This window comes from Aplidium turbinatum, chromosome 9 (assembly GCF_918807975.1).
Source record: "Aplidium turbinatum chromosome 9, kaAplTurb1.1, whole genome shotgun sequence".
Lineage (NCBI taxonomy): Eukaryota > Metazoa > Chordata > Ascidiacea > Aplousobranchia > Polyclinidae > Aplidium > Aplidium turbinatum.
Window position 1 is genome coordinate 7,801,510 of NC_137480.1, and position 19,110 is coordinate 7,820,619.

Genomic DNA, 19,110 nt, shown 5'->3' on the forward strand with positions numbered 1-19,110 from the left:
TCTTCAGAGAAATTGTTCTTTCAACCCATTCAATTCGTCGGCTGCCTTGTCTTGCGATGAAGAACATCTGTGGCTTTCGAAAAGACGTCAGACATCGCTCCAGAGCACGCGGCTGTGTCTCGGCCAGACACTAGATGGCATAGCAAAATAAAGGAGGCAGTTGACTCAACGACCATTGACTGTATTTTCTCTGATGGTTCCTGTTGTCTGTTATGTTGCATCTGTAGGCTAATTGTAATGTTCCGTATTGTTATCGCAATGGAAACAAAGTAGGCTAAAACGCTCGTCAGACCACTCGGCATGCCACAACTCAGCAAGTAGCCTATATTTAAGCTATAACCTGGCCTACTGTTAAGTCAGCAAATAGGGTTTAGGCTATTTGATCAGTTCGGACTTGCTTGGGCATCGTTTGCTAAACTGAATTTGCTGACTTATGATAGGCCTACCATATTTTCATCGTCTAAAAAGAGGACACGTTTCGTCAGCAAGTAGAATTTTACGCTTGAAGAATCTTTTACATCTTTTTAGATCATTACAGTAGGCCAGTGCTCTTCAACCTTTTTGTCCGTGGTACACCTTTTTTCAATTTTTAATAACTTTGTATACCTACCTCACAAATAGCAATGTTTAATTGTGCACAGGAAATAAAAAAAACTATTAATTAATTAATTTGTGAAGAAGAAGCGTTCTTCCCGGCCGTCAGCACAAGGCTGAGCACTCACTAGTACAGCGAGCAGCAGTTGCGATTCGCTAACCATAACGGTGTAGCTTCCACGCTAGCCATTCAGACCTCCAATAAACGATAAGTTTCTGGGCAGCCGATTTGTAGCAAGAATTCTTTCCACAAAAATAAGAGTTAAACTGACTGGTAAAGCGGTGGTCGATTACAGTTTCTACCCCAATTTTCTATTTTTACCGATAATGTAGCCCTATCAGTGCCTCTGGTTTCGATCGCTAGCCTCCCCAACCCAGCTGGGCGAACCTGCCTCAACGTCTGGCCAGTGCACATCCGTGCTCGCCGAATGAAAGCTTACTCTTCTCCAGTGAGTATTAATTACACTCCCACCTATATATAGATACTTTTTTTTTTCTTTTTAGATTACAGTATATTGATTAATCGAGCCTCTGCTCCACATTTTTATTGAATATTTGTCTGCCACGAGAGCCAAATTATCCTTAAATGGTTCGACTCTCTTCCTCGTGGGAGACCCCAATTTTATCCGCTCTGCCTACTGGTAGACCGGGTATAAGAGTTAAAGTACCTGCGCGAGGACGCGTGAAGGAGACGTGGGCGCTGTCCGGAGGTCAATTACTGCCGGTTCCAGCGTCCACACGCGACGGGTCGCCTGGCCCGTCGCAAGGCTTCTTTCTGGGCTATGCAGAAAGAGCCTGTCTCCCTGGCCCGCTCAGCCATTCTAAATTTGCAGACGGGCCATATGGTGTTTCGATCCACACTCTCCCTCCACAGGTACCTCGACTCCCCAGCCTGGCCCTAGCGACCTAAGCTGGTGGACTTAACCTCCGGGTGCATTGTCACCCCATAAATCACGCCGCTCCCCGCCGCCGCGGGATGTGGCATGCCGGTTTCTTAAAGTCTTCGACCTGGCTATGTTTGTTTGTGCTCTCTCGCCGTGTCAATCTTTTGTACCGTGAGCTACTGATGCGAATAAAACAGTTCAACACTACAGTGCGATACTGATGAGCCCAGCCTCATGGGCGAAACACGTGTCTATCGCTGTCAATTCTTGCTACAAATCGGCTGCCCAGAAACTTATCGCGAAAAAAAAAAAAAGGCGGAGGAGACAGTGGGAATCCAAACCTGACCAAGGCAAGACGGTCAGTGCCCACTGCCTGTCCGGATTTTCAAATTCCTGGACCCGGCGCCCGGAGCTCCTGGATCATGCGGACCGAGTATTTGCGTACAAAGCTAGATTGAATCTAATGCCACTTAAATCAAAACCAAGCCATGGCCGCCGTTACCTACCTGCCATGTCGTGCGTGTGGAAAAGCGGAAAAGACTCTCCCCCACATATTGAATCACTGCCCTACCGTGATGACTGTCGTCACGGAACGACACAACTCAGTATTGAGGGAGATCGTGGGGCACGTGCCTGCCGAATGGCAACCCGGGCTTGCCATAGATAATACGGTTCCACAGCACGTGGAAGCGGCGGTGCCGATCTGCGTCTTGACATCGTCTTGCAACGCCCTAACGGTGTCACGGTCGTATGTGACGTCACATGTCCGTTCGACAACGGCGCGAATTCTCTTCCAAAAGCCGCCGACAGGAAACACGACAAGTACGGAGAGTTATGTGTCAACATAAAGGAAGACAGGAAGCGCCCTTGCAAGGACGTCCTGTCACTTCCGTTCGTCGTAGGCTCCCTCGGGAGCTATGCCCCGACGAGCTCTGGAGCTCTGACGGCCTTGGGCGTTCCTGCTCGTGGGGTAGCAGAGGTGGCAGAGGTTGAAAAGTGGCTTCCCTCTCAATCAAAGGATCTTTCCGCGTCTGGAAAGCTTGGAACGCCGGGCTCACTTGTGGAGGGGCTACGTCATAGAAAAGACGACTTCAGCGATCAAAAACTTATTCCCCAATAACAGAAATGTTGCAGTAATTAAGTATCCGAGCGCGCAAGACAGCAAACCGTTTAGACGTCATAACCTTATATCAATTGTCTTAAAGTTCATCCCCTTATATCAGGGGTCGGCAAACTGCGGCCCGCGGGCCAAGTGCGGCCCGCGGACAAACTTTTTGCGGCCCTCGAACGATCTTACTTTTAGTGCATAAACTAAATTATCTACGCGTGAATTTATTTTATATCATAACAAAAAGCCCTTCAACATCCTCATCTGTATGACAATGCAAAACGTTTAATGTGCATGTTTGGAAGCATATATTGCTGTTAGCAGCTTTTTTCAAAGATGATTTACGCAAAGAATAAACTTCGCACTCGCCGGTCAGATCGTCATTTGAATGACGTATTGCAAATATCATCAACAAAGTTGCCAGTTGATTTAAACACCTTGGCCATGACACAAAAACAACATCATCCTTCACATTGATAAATGATAAGTAAATAAAAACAATGCATTGCGTTTTAATACGTGTTTGATAATAAATATGAACCGGCAAGAAAAACGTCTCATTGTGCAATAGACACAGGAATAGGAGTTGCAGGTGCGCCATGATTTTAAGGCTAATGTGGTGATCAGTGGCGTACCGTGACCACTTTGACAGGGTGTTTAGTAACGGCAAAGCAACAGCGGGGGGTCTGGGGGGCCTCCCCCAGAAAATTTTTTAAATTAACATTGAATTTGGTGCGTTCTGAGAGCATTTTCAGCACAAATTCTGAACAGGAACAGAACTGACAAAAATAATGTTGTCGGAATGGAGAAGAATACAAAATAGATATTTATTTGACAGCGCCTATTGAATGAAAGACTTAATAATATCAAACATTAAGTTGCATTTCTTAAGTCACATACTTCAGTTCAGTTTTTATTTCCGACCATCAAAACGAACAATATTAGGCTACTTGCCATAACACAGCAGGAGTCTGAAAAAACGCGAAAGTTAAAGCGTGCTCGAGATGGAAATGATTTACTTCATGCAAGGATTAGGCACGGTTGCAACACCTTGAGAAATGTACAAGTGAATTAAAAACAAACATGTAGTAAAAACGGATGTAGTCTAAACGCAGCTTTAGCCACTAGCCAATTTTTTTATTATCAGTACCGGTATCATTTTGTTCATTGGCTTCACATTTTAATATAAAGGCTATATTAGCCTATATAGGCCTACCGTACCGGTGGTAGGCTACACCCAAGACGAAACAAACATAGGCAATAATTAATGTGAGACAAACCAGGAGACACAGAAAGCGACTTTGAGTCAGCTGGCACCTGCTACATAATAAAGGTGTTTCAGCAATAAGGTAGCCTACAATACCAGTAACATTTGATATTTGCTATTGTGGTTGACGTTGTAACTGAAGGAGTGAGGGAGGGCTTATTGAGTGAAATTTTGTATGCAGACGACCTGGTCTTGACAAGTAATAGTATGGAGGGACTGGAGAGAAAGTTTGAGAAATGGAAAAAAGCATTTGAAACCAAGGGTATGAAAGTGAATCTTGAAAAAACAAAAGTGATGGTGAGTGGAGCAGAAGGAACAGTTGTTGAGAGCAAAGTAGATCCCTGTGGAATATGTGGCAAGAGAGTGATGAGAAATTCAATGCAATGCAAGGACTGTGGAAAGTGGGTACATGCAAGATGTGCTAATGTCAAGAGAGCCGCAACAAGATTGGCGAAGTGTTTTGTTTGTGGGAAATGCAGTAAAGGAAGGAATGAAGTGGAAGGCCATGATGATGAGTTCTGCCATGGCATCGAAACAGTGACAGACTTCTGTTATCTGGGTGATCGGATAAATGGAAGTGGTGGATGTGAAGCAGCGGTGACAACAAGGGCAAGATTGGGCTGGGCAAAGTTCAGGGAATGTGGGGAAATGTTGTATAGCAGAAAATTTTCACTAAGGATGAAAGGGAAAGTATATCGGAGCTGTGTGCGGCCTGCAATGCTATATGGTAGCGAGACATAGATATTGAGAGAGAGTGAACTGGCAATCCTGAGAAGAACGGAAAGGTCAATGGTGAGAGCAATGTGTGGGGTGAAAACGAGAAGGGAAAAAAAGACTGAAGAATTGTTGGATATGCTAGAGATGAGAGAGACCATAGACCAACTGGCTAGGGCAAATGGAGTAAGATGGTATGGACATGTGATAAGGAGGGAGGAAGGAAGTTTTCTTAGAAAGGCACTAGATCTAAAGGTGGATGGGAAGAGGAAACGCGGTCGTCCAAGAAGAACGTGGAAACAACAAGTAAAGGATGAATTTAAAAAAGTCGGACTGAAGGAGGAAGATGCAAGGGACAGAGTGAAATGGAGAAAAGGGATTAAAACAATTGCTGCGCGGAAACAATCGGCCACCCCCACTAGTGGGGAACAAACCGACGATGGATTATGATGATGATGATACAAACACTCTAATTACAAAACAATTAGATGTGTTGTTTTAGAATGGTGCATCAATGATATTGGCTGTTGCCATAAGCTTTGTTGCAGATTCAGACAAGCTAGTCCTAATTTACTGGCACTTGGTGCATAAAAAACATTTTATCTTATCTTGTTTGCAACTCTGATCACCTCAAACTCTAATCCAACAAGCTAGAACTTGCTATTGCCTGGGATTCCCCCAATGACGCGCCAAGGTGTGCAGATCAGCTATAGTGCACAGCCTGGCTGACCTAAAACCATTGCTGTTTTCGCTGCCTTGTGACGTCATTTTTCTTAATTGTTTATTTTAAATAGCACTCGCCAAGCTGTCAGTGCACACCCAGCTTAAAGGTAATGACCGAAAAAAATTAAAGGCAATGACCTCAAACGTTGGAGTATTAAAATTAGAAGGGGACAAGTTTTGCAATTGAAAAAAAAGCAATCAGCATGCAGCAAGATGTAAGAATATCATGAAAGTAAAGAACATCGACAACCGATGGAAGTTTTCTTTTTTTCTGGATTTCTTGGGGTGTTCAGTGCACACCTTGAACCCCCTGAATATACGCCACTGGTGGTGATTGTTTATAGGTTGAAATTTATGCGCCCGCACGTTACTGGAAGTTTGTAGATTTGGCCCAGTAGTACAGAAAGTTTGCCGACCCCTGCCTTATATCATCACCTTATGTCTATAAACCAGTGTCATCTTTTTTATAATGCTCCAGTCTCATCAAACACAAGCATTCAAAAATGAACAAAGGAAAGGAATAAAATGTCTCATGTACATTGTGAATCGAGACTGGTTTAACAGCAATTAAGTAACTTCAATCATCACTAGATCTTGTGTAGGCTATTAATCAATCAATTGTTTCGAATTATCTTACGCTGCCTTCGCCTTGTAACGCTGTTCTTGCCCGCTCGGATCAACCTCGCTCTGCTTTCAACGCATTGATCAACACGATCCCCTGATCAACTCGATGCAGTCTCAAAATTTCTACCCCAATTTTCTACTTTTTCCTGGTAATGTAGCCTATCAGTGCCTCTGGTTTCGATCGCTAGCCTCCCCAACCCAGCTGGGCGAACCTGCCTCAACGTCTGGCCAGTGCACATCCGTGCTCGCCGAAGCTTACTCTTCTCCAGTGAGTAGGCTATGTGTAGCGCCCTGCGTTTCACCTTAGGTCTTTTCAACTTTCCTTAGGTTTGTTACCGCCGTGAAATCTACAATTGTGCTTCGGGATTTTCACCTTAGGTCTTTTCAACTTTTCTTAAACGCCTGTTACCGCCTTGAAATTATCGCTCTGTTGCATATATGTAATGTTAACCAGAAAGTCAAGCAATTCATGTAGTTTGGCAAGTGTGCTTTGGGCTTCCTGAAGTAGCCTATGATTAGGAATTTGCTTGCCCCTTAAGAAATCGTATGCCAATCAGCTAAACGCATTCTTGCAACCGGCACCTTTCAATCACATATGCATAATTTTTTGTCTTTTCAACGTTCTGGCTTACAGATGCTTCATTCCTCAGCGCAGTAGCGCACCCAGCATGGGGCTAAGGGGGCTCAAGCCCCCCCCAAACTCGCCACAAATAATAAAGTTTTTTGTATGTTCCCTATGTAGGCTAGGCTATACCTTTTGCTTACAGGTTAGATATGAATAAGACACAACAATACAACAGGCCCGAGCATTATAACAATATATTTTACATAATTACCGTACATATAGTTTTAACAGTCGAACGTTTTCGGCTTAATTTTAAGCCCTAATCAAGAATCAGAAAATAATTAATAAATGCAATAAATTTCAACTTCTTGAAGGTAAATTTACATTAGAAAAAGGCAAGGGTAGGTATAAATGTTGAGGAGAATGGACGCGCCTCCAGCAAATAATTGTTTGTTTAAATTTGGGTTGTAGGCTAGCGTATAGCGTTAACAGTGCTTCCTGAATTTTGGTGTCAAATTGGGATTAGCCTTTGCGTAAAATTATAAATGAGTCAGCAGAGAATTTTTGATCTGTGCAAAAAGAACACTCCATGAAATGGTCTTTGATGGCACCTTTCTTTAACTCCCTAAAGCTCAGATGCTCCCGTACTCTCGTGGTCAAATGTCTGGTGGACAACTGGACATAGGTACCGATGTACCATAGCGTCATACGTCAATGCCGAATCACACGGACATGTAAAACTGTATAGGCCTACGACATTTGAACAAAGAGATGAAGGCGTCTGGGACTTTAATTGAAAATACGAACTAATTTTAAATGTTTTGTAAATAGGAAAAACGTCCACATCAAATTTACTGTTTACAAAATTAGTGTTTTGTTTCAAGCTGTTTTCGTGCTAGTTGTTGGTTTCGCACTTATCTGTGTTGGCAAACGGAAAGCTAATTTTATCTTGTCATAGGCCTAGATGACGAAAAGTCGAGATCTATAGAAGATTGCGAGAGTGGACGTAGGGATGAGAGCAGGGGCGCCGGAACGATTTTTGACTGGGGGGGCAAGATTACGAAAAAAGGGCACTTTTGTTTACTAAAAGGCCAATTTTTTTTTCAAGTTTTAAGATAAGATATAGCGATAATGCTAATCTATCAGCTCACTATGTGTTGAGTAATGATAGCCTACAAGTGTCCGGTATGCAAAGAAGGGCATTATGCTATGTTATAATAGGCTTGCCATACGTCCCGGTTTAGCCGGGACAGTCCCGATTTTAAGGCCTTGTCCCGTTATCTCGCCCGGTTAACCAATTTGTCCCGGAGTTTTTAATTTGAGATTTGCAAAAAAAAATTCTTGAGCTAGTCATCTTAAACAATTCTTTCTCAAGTGGGTCTGCGGAAAATATCAACAAAATGTTTCAGAAGCAAATGATCAACATCGACTTCTTTTTCGATGAGCACGTTTTGGTAAAGAAATAGATGTCTAAGAGTGAGAGGAAAGAATCATGGCAAAATGCAACGACATCTCTTGAACAAAAGTAAACTTTTAACGAAAACATAACCATTCCAAACTTTCAAAACCTTGTCGAGATTGTGTTTTGTTTGCCTGGGACATCAGCACCAGTTGAACAAATTTTTTCGATTATGAACAATATGTGGTCTGATGACAGAGGCCAAATGCTAGAACAGAATGTCAAAGCTCTCCTCACTTGCAAAATTAATGTTGATTTGACATGTAGTGAATTTTATGAAAAGACAAAATCTTACACTGTAGTTTTGAAAAAGGTACTTAGCACTGAAAAATATTATTAGGCCTGATTCATGTGCTCATATGTCATAAATATTGTTAAGTTCCCTTGTTTTCGTTGGAGAAATAGGCTTAAATATATTGGTAATTTTCTCATATTAAATAATTCGTTGCATTAAATTATTTTGTATTAGGCCTACATTAAGATTATTTGCAGTTTTATATGCGTCCCGGATTTGCATTTCTAAAAAATGGCAAGCCTATGTTATAATGATGTAACCTACTGTCAAGCCTTAAAGCAGCCTACGGCCATGGCCGCTAAGTAGTGCTTGAATGACCGCCGGTGCTACCTCCTCAATCGGCCAAGTTTGGCCGCCAGTCTCTTCTAGCCAATTATTTAATTTCGCAATAGAATGATCGTGGATTAACTGTCGAAAATATGTAGTGTCAAAGAGTGACGCAAAATTAGGTCAGCGCGTCATAATCGCCACTGTTGCATTGTGCGGGAATATTTGTTATTGCTGGAATATATCCATCTGCGATCAGCCGATCACCAGCGCTGTAAGTCTTGTTTGTAATTCCCGATGTATATTTGAACAAAGTCTTAATCCGAAGTGCTAATTTACATCGGCTGGTAATATTGTCGTTTTTATGTCGATTCGATGTTGTCGGACATTGAATCGTTGTTAAAAAGGAAAACTAGGTTAGTTGACATCCGAGGGGAAAACATTTTATTATCCTATTTTGCAAAAATTATGCTTCTTTTAGTAATGTCCTTCACATCATTGAAATACTTATTTTATTACCTTGCCGTCATCGTCAACACATGTCGAACGTTGCTTTTCGTTGCTAAAAAGAATTCTAGAGGAGTGGCGAACTTCTTTAAAATCCGCCACATTGGAGACACTCGTGCGAGTGTCGTTAGATGGTCCCGCATCAGTACTGGATTACAATCCTGATAAAGCAGTTATTGCGTGGTGCAACGATTCTATTGTAGGACGTCGCCCAGGCCCAGACTTCAACAACGCTAAGTGATGATTTTAGCATTGTTGCAAGTTTAATTCTATTTACTTGTGCTATCGTTATTTTTATTTTGTATTTTGGCCTCCAAGCACGCAGATTTGGCTGCCGAGAAGGAACTCCCGGTAGGCCACGATGGCTGCCGAGAAAACGAATTTTAAGGCGAATAGCAGAAATTGTTATATTGCAGAATGTGCAGTAGCTTACATGACTTTAAAAGGGCACCATTGCCCCCCCTGCCCCCCCATCTGCAGAAAAATTGAGGGCAGGGGGGGCATTCGCCCCCCCTGCCCCCCCGCTTCCGGCGCCTCTGGATGAGAGTGTTGATGGTTTTAATAGCGTGGGGTTCACTATAGGCCAACTTCTAATCTGATTTGAGAGAACGAATCCTGATGTATCTCAAACCGGTGGGTAGTGGGCCGTGAGTGCCTTTAAATATTAATCAAAGGGATGGGCACAGTGCCGGTCTTAGGGTATTTCGGGCCCTGTGCGGAATATACTTTGCTGGCCCCAATGACAATGATCCAATTCAGTAGCGAAGCTAGATATTTTTAAAAGGGAGGAGGTGGTCTTTCGGTCGGCGAGCGAAGCCTGACGGCGTCATCGCCGAAGTCCACCCTGTGGCGGGGGGTCTGGGGGTCCTCCCCTAGAAAATTTAAAAAAATTCCTTTGAATTTGGGGCATTCTGAGAGCATGTTCAACAAAAATTTGGGTATAAATATTACTGTAAAATGGTGCTGTCCGGTGGCATAGCAAAAGGATAAGATCATGCTTTCCTCAGAATTTTTCGGAAATATAAAGCTATGTCTCTGTTGATTTGGATGCAACCTATTTCGTCCCCTAAAAAATTCTTACCCCGATTCCGTACCCTGAAATCGGAGTAACAAAATCAAATTTCGAATCAATTTGTCCCCTGAAAAGATCAAGAGAAATTTTGAAATGTTTGCGGCAACTCCGATCAGCGAATTCGGCTCTGTTGTTTTTTTCTCGATCTTTTCAGGATACGAAATATTCAGGGGACAAAAAAAGTTGCACCCGTTGAGTCTCTATGTTTTCTTGTTGCTAATTCCTTTGCTGAATTCACTTTGTTGAATTTTTACATTGGAAATAACAAAATTACTGCATTTTCTGAGTAGATTGCGGCCCCCCTAATTTGCGGGCCCTGTGCGATCGCACGGTTTGCACACCCCCAAAGACCGGCACTGATGGGTATTGGCCTACTGTCACTATTATCGCAAATCACTCGGCCGACATTTCTGAATTAGCTCCCCCCTAAATTTTTTTCTGGGTGCGCTACTGCCTCAGCGACTATGTATATCGCGTTTTGGCCGACCATTCGACAGACAGAGAATTTTACTTTTGGTGTAGGTAGTACGTCAGAGTACTGTATAATCTTTGGTGCAGTTCACTATAATATGATTTTGGTACAGTAGTGATATTGATTCTGGCTCCATCAGTTAACGTTCAGTGTGCAGTTCCTGGGTTGGACTTATGATTTGGATTACGTTCTGTTGTGGAAAGACGATTGCAATCTTTTAAGTTATGTGGTGACAATAAAATCATACTTGTAATAAAGAAGTACAGACCTCGTTCTCGGATCATTTCTGCCACATTGTTGTGCCCGAAATGTCGCTGTAGGCTAGTATTACAGCTAGGTATGGGCGGATAAGTTAAGTTACCCGTTGTCCGCTACATATGTATTACATTCCCACCTATATTTTTTGTTTCTATTGATTAATCGAGCCTCTGCTCCACATTTTTATTTGAATTTTGTCTGCCACGAGTGCCAAATTATCCTTAAATACAGTAGTTCGACTCTTGTCCTCGTGGTAGACCCCAATTTTATCCGCTCTGCCTACTGGCAGACCGGGTATAAAAGTCAAGTAGCCTACCTGCGCCGAGGTCGCGTGAAGGAGACGTGGGCGCCGCACGGCGGTCAATTAGCCTACTGCCGGTTCCAGCGTCCACACGCGACGGGTCGCCTGGCCCGTCGCAGGCCATCTTTCTCGGCTATGCAGAAAGAGCCTGTCTCCCTGGCCCGCTCAGCCATTCTAAATTTGCGGACGGGTCATGTAACGTTTTTGATCCACACTCTCCCTCCACAGGACCTCGACTCCCCAGCCTGGCCCCCGCGACCTAAGCTGGTGGACTTACCCTCCGGGTGCATCGTCACCCCATAAATCACGCCGCTCCCCGCCGCCGCGGGATGTGGCATGCCGGTTTCTTAAAGTCTTCGACCTGGCTATGTTTGTTTGTGCTCTCTCGCTGTGTCAATCCTTTGTACCCGTGCGCTGTTGATGCGAATAAAACAGTTGAACACAATACAGTGCGATACTGATGAGCCCAGCCTCATGGGCAAAACACGTGTTTATCGCTGTCAATTCTTGCTACAAATCGGCTGCCCAGAAACTTAATAATAACATATATAAACCTTTTAGAAGACAGATTAGTGGGAGCAGTAAATGAAAAAATACGTTCATGTGTAGGCTACGTAGGCTACATAAAAAATACATACACAGTAGTAGCCTACTGTTACTTAATACATAACATCATAAGATGATTTCAAGGTAAATTTCAATGAATCACTGCTCCAGTGCTTGTCAAACCTTGCCTTGAATGCATTCAATCGCGGTGACCGGTCCTGCGCTGGTGGCTCAAAGCTTCTACAAGAATGCGAAACTGCCAGGATTAAGCTCTCAAAGAAGCTTTCTCAGTTCGAGAATAAACATTTAATCAATCAACTCATCTACTTTTTTGAACGGTTAGGTTTGGTGGTCGTGCGCCGTGCCTAATTCATAATATAGCTCACAGACAACAACATTTCAAAAAAACATGGAAACTTCACTCTGCCCCGATAGCTCAATTGGTTAGCGCGTCACTTCTGGAACGAAAAAGCTTCAAAATCAAGCGGCGCTGGTTCGACTCTCGGGGTGTGCGCTTGATCAACGCACGTTAAGGACAGCTCTCCATTCAGCGGCATCTAATGGATGGAATAATTCCCCAGCAACAAAACCTCAACAATTGGAAACTTCACTCTATCAATCTCGGTCTCGGTGACCAGGCCTGCGTCAGTGATTCAAAGCCTCTACAGTCTACAAGTATGCGAAACTACCAGGATTAAGCTATGCAAGAAGCTTTCCCAGTCCGAGGATAAAGATTCAATCAATCAATCTCGGTAACCGGCTTTGTGTCAGAGGTTTAAAGCCGCTACAAGTATGCTAAACATTCAGGAATAACCTATTAAAGGTTTTGTCAGTTCGAGAATAAAAATTCAAAAGCTAAAAACCGACTAAATTACACAAAGAAAATGAAGGGGTGTACCAGAAAACATCTATAGGATTGGTCCATGATACTAGAGAAGGATCCACAGAGGATACAAACTGATATAAATGAATCAACAAGTGAATAAAAAAATAACAGTTAACCTCTCAAGTAGCCTACATGTAGCTCCAAACAAAGTGAAATTAAACATGCCTTTTGATTGATTGATTGATTGATTGATTGATTTTATTTCGTTGTAGGTAAATATAATACAATAAATACAGCAATAAAAAGGAATTTTCCAGCAACGGGAATCTGCGAAGAGACCATGGGTCTTCGAGTCAAGCAGATACCCCAGATTCAAAAGAAGTTCTAAAATTGCGATAAGAATAATTCAAAAACGAAAATTGGAACAAGGGTTAGAAGATGGTCACAGAGAAGTATATTTAGTAGTCTATCGGTAGCATAAAGGTAATACAAAATTAAACGTGCTAGTATTTGGCGATGAGTGAATTTTTGTGTTGTTTTTTAAAAGAATAAAATGACAGTTTACGCAAGCTCGTTGGTAAGGAGTTCCAGACTTTCACTCCGGCATATTTAATGCTGCGCTGGAGTCGGGATGAGGCGTAACGTGGGACAAAGTAACAATCGTTGGAAGAGTGTCTAGTAAGACGTGCATTATACATGAGTTTGGTTTTTTCAAAGTAGTGTGCGAAAGGCAGAGGCAATACATCCGTATCAAATTTAAACATGAATTTAGCAATTTCGTGTTCGTACAAATCTTTAAGCTTGAGTATGTTAAGTTTCTTATAGAAAGGTGTGACATGATCAGACCACCTGCCACCTGCTACTATTCTGACAGCCTTATTTTGTAAGGTGCTAAGCTTGTTCATTTGTGTCTTGCAGCATGAACCCCAAATCGTTATCCCATATACGATATGAGAATGTACCAGTGCGTAGTATAATTGTAATAATGTTTTGTTTGGAAGAATGTATTTGAGTTTCGACAATATCCCTACAGATATAGAAAGTTTCTTGTGGAGCATATTAATGTGAGGTTCAAAATTTAGACCATTGTCAAAAATAATGCCAAGGTATTTGGCAAACTTAACTTGTTCGATCTGAGCACAATTATAAAGTACATTGATATCTTCTGGGTAGCTGCATTTTTTAGGAGGGATCACAATGACATTTGATTTGGAAGGATTGATAACTAATTTATTGGCATTAATCCAGTTCTTGATGTTAAGTAATTCAGACGATATTTCTTTTTCTAAGTAGGTTGGATTCGGAGCATTAATTACCAGGCAGGTATCGTCTGCGAAAAGTCTTGGAACAGAAGACGTGCAGTTTGGTAAGTCGTTTACGTACAATAAAAACAGCAATGGACCCAGCGTTGAACCCTGAGGTACACCGTGTGTTATGCATCTCTGTTCAGATTCCTGTTCATTAATCGCGACATACTGCATTCTGTCTTTTAGGTAGGAGGAGAATAATTCGTTTGCTGTACCTCGGATTCCATAGTGGTTGAGTTTGTATAGTAGAATGGGATGGTATACCGTGTCAAAGGCTTTTTTAAGATCCAAGAGAACCAAACCTGTGTACAGGTTGCTTTTTACGTGTTCATAGGTGGCACTAATAATATCAATAGCGGCATATGAAGTAGAGGAGCCAGACCGAAATCCAAATTGCGTAGGAGCAAGGACAGAATGTTTGTCTAGAAAGGAAGAGACCCTTTTATATAAGAGCTTTTCCAAGATTTTTTCGAAAGACGATAAAAGGGAGATAGGTCTATAATTATTTACCTCAAGTTTGTCTCCAGATTTGAAGACGGGTACAACTTTGGCAAGTTTAAATGTATCTGGGAAAATACCGAACTGAAAGGAATAGTTAATAAGATTTGAGAAGGGCAGGGCAATAATCACGGAGGCGATCTGTATGAAATATGCTGAAATGTCATCGTAGCCAGTTGCTTTGTTGGGTTTTAGGGCTCGGATTTCTTTGAGTACCTCATCGCCAGTCGTTGGTTCAAGAAAAATAGAAGAAGGAACGTGGTTTGTAAGGTAGGATGTGAAGTTGTTATCTTTGGCAAGCGGAACGCTGTCAGAGATCTCTTTTCCAACGTTGCAGAAGAATTTATTGAATTGGTTCGCCATTTCGATGGGTTTGTTTGATGACACTCCATCAATATTAATGGAATTGATTGTTTGCTTTGATTTTTGTTTATTTGGCAGCAGTGAGTTAATGACTTCCCAAACTTTACGTGGAGAAGATTTGTTCAGTTCAATTTCCGAATGTATATAATTTTGCTTGGAAATGTATTTCAATTTGGTGAGCTTATTTGCGTATTTTTTGTACTCTAGCCTGTCTGTTTGATTCCCTTTCAGGTAGTGCGATTGGTACATTTTTTGCTTATTTTTAATTGAAGTAAACAACCCACTGGTAATCCACGGCTTCCTTTTTAACTTGCACATTTTCCTTGACATTTTTTTCAGTGGAGCGTATTTGTCAATTGCGTTTTTTAAAATCTGTAATAGTTCGCTATATTTATAATTCAGTTCCTGAGGTTGTAATGATTTAATACCCAATAGAAACGTGCCTAGTTGGGAGTTCAAGTCCTCAATGAAAGAACCCGAATCAAGGTTACGCTTGTCTCTGTAGAAACGAGGTTTGTGTTGATGCGGGTTGTCAACGTGGGAAATTATACAAAAGGTAGGGTAATGATCAGAGATGTCAGACTTAATTATTCCCGGTAATACGGAATGAGAGACATCGTTCGATAAAATGTGATCAATTAGTGTTGACGATTTATCAGTAACTCTTGTTGGCTGAGTAATTATAGGGCAAGTACCATTGCTGTTTAGCATATTTAGATAATTTGTGACCGGCGAAGGGAGAATGTCATTTAAAATATTGATATTGAAATCACCTAATATATAGTAGGTTTGATTCATTTTGTTTAAGTTACTTAGCACACTGTCCAGAGCATCAACAAAACGTTGGATATTGGTGTTTGGGTGACGGTATACTACGCCAATTTTCATGTTAGCGCTTGTTGTGGTGTTACTTATATTAACAAATAAGCTTTCACAGTCAACACAAGGCACTTCAAAAGGTTTCAGGGGTGTGATATTATATTTTTCTAATGCGTAAATCAAAACTCCACCTGCAGAAGTAATGGAGTTAACGTATTTATACTCGTACCCAGGTAGAGTAATATTTGACAGAGGAGTGACTTTAATACGAGTTTCAGTTATGCAAATAACATCAGGAAGTTTGTCGAAGTTAGCAAGAAAATCGTACAAAGAGTCAAAATTTTTTTGTAATGACCTGATATTTACATGAATAACAAATAATGATGCACTACGAATTGTCTCAAAAGTAGGAGAGTTGATGTTGTGGTATTCGCAGTTATTGAAGTTGCGAGTTAGTGACCGATTAAGAGAATCGCATAGGTAGAACGCATTTTCTGCGTCTGAATCAAGAGCAGCAGCCTGACTCGAGGACACATGGGTCTCTGAATGTCATTATTGGTACAGTTAATTACGAGATATGTGGATCAGCACAGTTTGACGCGGTAATCAGCACGCAGGGTTTATTCAAGATATGTAGAGCACGCAAAAGAATAGCATCACGTGGCATCGCGGAAGGCCAAATGTGATGTAGCCAGACATCAATTCAGCACTAAAAAAACATTGAATCATCACTAATAATCCACGCAGATGCATGAGTGAAAGACATTAGACAAATAACAAGCAAACAAATGATAAGGTTTTGTAAAAAATTAAATGTTACTATTAACAAAAATCAACACAGAGAGAGCAGAAGTTAATCACAGTTCGCAGGCAAGTATGCATAGGCTATTCATGCCAGGGTAATGGAACATAAAGAAGTATAGTACACATTCGTGTCTACAAAACTAGGCCGTTGAATGAATGTCCGGAGTATTCAAGGGAAACTATTTTAAAAACATAATGTCAATGATTTTCATTGCTTCTACACTTAAAGCAAAACAGAATCAACCAGTGCCCACAAACACCGAACGAAAACTAGTGCCCGGAGCACCGAAGGAATCCAACAATGCCTACGGCACCGAAGGAAACAATCAGTGCTTGCAAGCGCCGGAAGGGTTCTAAAACCAAAGCGAAACACACCTGCTTAGTTTCACAAACTGATTTTGCTATGGGATGCAATTGAGTGAATGTTGCATATACACTAAACACATATCTTAGGTACACTAAACATCAACAAGCTTACCGTTGATATAAAGATTTATATCACCGGGGGAGGTAACCCACTTGAAGCTTTCATTATTTTCTTTAGCTTCCTTTAATCGTGGGAGCAATTTTTTTTTTTTTATGTATATTTGTTTCGGAAGATGGTCAGTGAAGAATATTTTACAGTTATGTCGTTGATTATAACTCTTGAGAACTTTCAGTGACTTAAAGATTTTATCTTTTACCAACACACTAGAAATTTTGAATATGATTGGTCGTTGGTTAGACTTACTTGAAGTTTGTTTAGAGCCCAGTCTGTGGCAGTCCAGCAGTTCAATATTATTACAATCAAGGGTGTTTTCTAAAAGTTGTTTGACGATTTCTGTTGTTTGGTGTTTCTTTTCGTCTTTATCTCCTTCGATTCCGTGGATTAAGATGTTCAGCCGTTTTTCGTAATGCTCCTTAGCTAAAGTTTCTTTTCGACTTTTTTCTTTAAATTGATTGAGTTCGAGTTCTAGAGCTTGATTTGAGTTTTCTAACGCTTTAATTTGTGAATCTTGGCCGGAAATTCTAACTTCTAGGGCAGTAGTAGTTCTGTTCAGTTTCTCTATAGACTCCATTTGAATCCTAACCTGTTCCGAAAGTCTACTTTCGATTTCTTCAAGTTTTTTGGTGAACTTGTTCTCAAAATTCTCCAGCATTTTAACAATACTTTCAAATGAGCCTTGCTCTGTGTTAGTTTTCCTGCTTTTCTGCGACATGGCACAATGCTTGTAGCTTTCTAGTTGTTTTCCCTGTCGTGCTGTTAGAGAAGCTAGCAAACCATGCGGTCGCTTGATCAGAGAAGAAAAATACGTCCGCTTGCTAGAACGACTGAATCAGAATGACTCTCTTTGACTCTCTTTGACTCTCTTTTATTTCTTTAAAAGTAATGTCTAAAAATACATTACTGTCCAAAAAGAATGTCTAATTGTCTTGTTAATTGTCATGTTAATTTCACTTTTTGTGGAGCTACATGTACTTGAGAGGTTAACCGTTTTTTTTTTTATTCACTTGTAAATTACACAGGTTGGCAGTAGAGATACAGCAAGTGAATGTAAGATCTTCAGGAGAAATAACCTTTTTGCTCAAGTCTGTGGGTAAATAGCGATGCGCATGCGCAATAAGATGGCGAAGTGGCAAACCTTGGTTTTGACTTTTGGGTCGCCGGTTGCCAGTGAGCAGCAACTGCAGGACCGGACTACCTTTTAACCTTCCTAGAAGTCACAATAAAGCTGAGTTGAAATAAGTTCAGTAGCCTATGTGTATTTGATTATACTGGTGCAATACAAACTTTAGTGATAAAAAGTAAAAGAGCGTGTACAAGTCATTAGCAGGTCAACCAAGACGAAACCTTGATTGAATCTTTATCCTCGACTGGAAAAGCTTAATCCTGGTAGTTTCGCATACTTATAGAGGCTTTGAACCACTAACGCAGGCATGGTCACTGCGATTGACAGAGTGAAGATTCCGATTGTTTTTTGCTGAGGAATTAGGCTATTCCTTTAGATGCCACTGATTGGAGAGCAGTCCTTAATTGTGCTTTGCTCAGCCTCAAGTACCGTACACACCCTGAGAGTCGAACCAGCGCTGCTTGATCTTCCAGCTTCTTTGTTCATGAAGTCCCATGCTAACCAACTGGGTTATCAGGCAGACATTGCTATCCACCTTGCAATAAATAACACTGATAATTGGAATAAACAGTTTAGGCCTACTGTTAAACAGGGATTAAGGTAGGTAAATACGGAATGGCCCATTTCGGTGAGTCAGATTCGGTGAGTTCGATCCCTTAACGGGAGATTTTTTCAATTTTTTTTTAAATTATCTGGTACCGTAGCCTAATTATCATTGCCGTTTTAGGGTTAGGGGTTTGGGGTTAGAGTTAGGGGTTAGAGGTTAGGAACTCACCGAATCGGACTCACTGAATCGGACTCACCGAATAGTAGCAGACCCAGGTAAATAGGTAATTGTGCCACTCAAATCTCTAGCATTGTTCAGTGCAGAAATCAGTCAGCAAAGCAATTGATGCGTTTTTGCATTGATTCAAAAAAGTAGGCTACAATTGAAAAGTGATGCCTTAAAAAAAGGATGAAAGCCATTGAATTCATACAAAACTAGTCCAGCAAAATATGCGATAAGGACTCTTTATGATGATTTTGTCAGAACAACAAGATACGTAAAGTTACTAGTTATTATATGTGTTAGAATTAAATCGAAAACTAACAAAAAAGAAGATATTCAAATGGTTGTTGTGGCAAACAAATAGTGCTGCTTTGCTGTTTTCAACATTTCCGTATTTAGACTATAGGGTAAGTCTTTGTCAACTTGACCAAGCTATGTAACCCATGGTCTCAGATTTT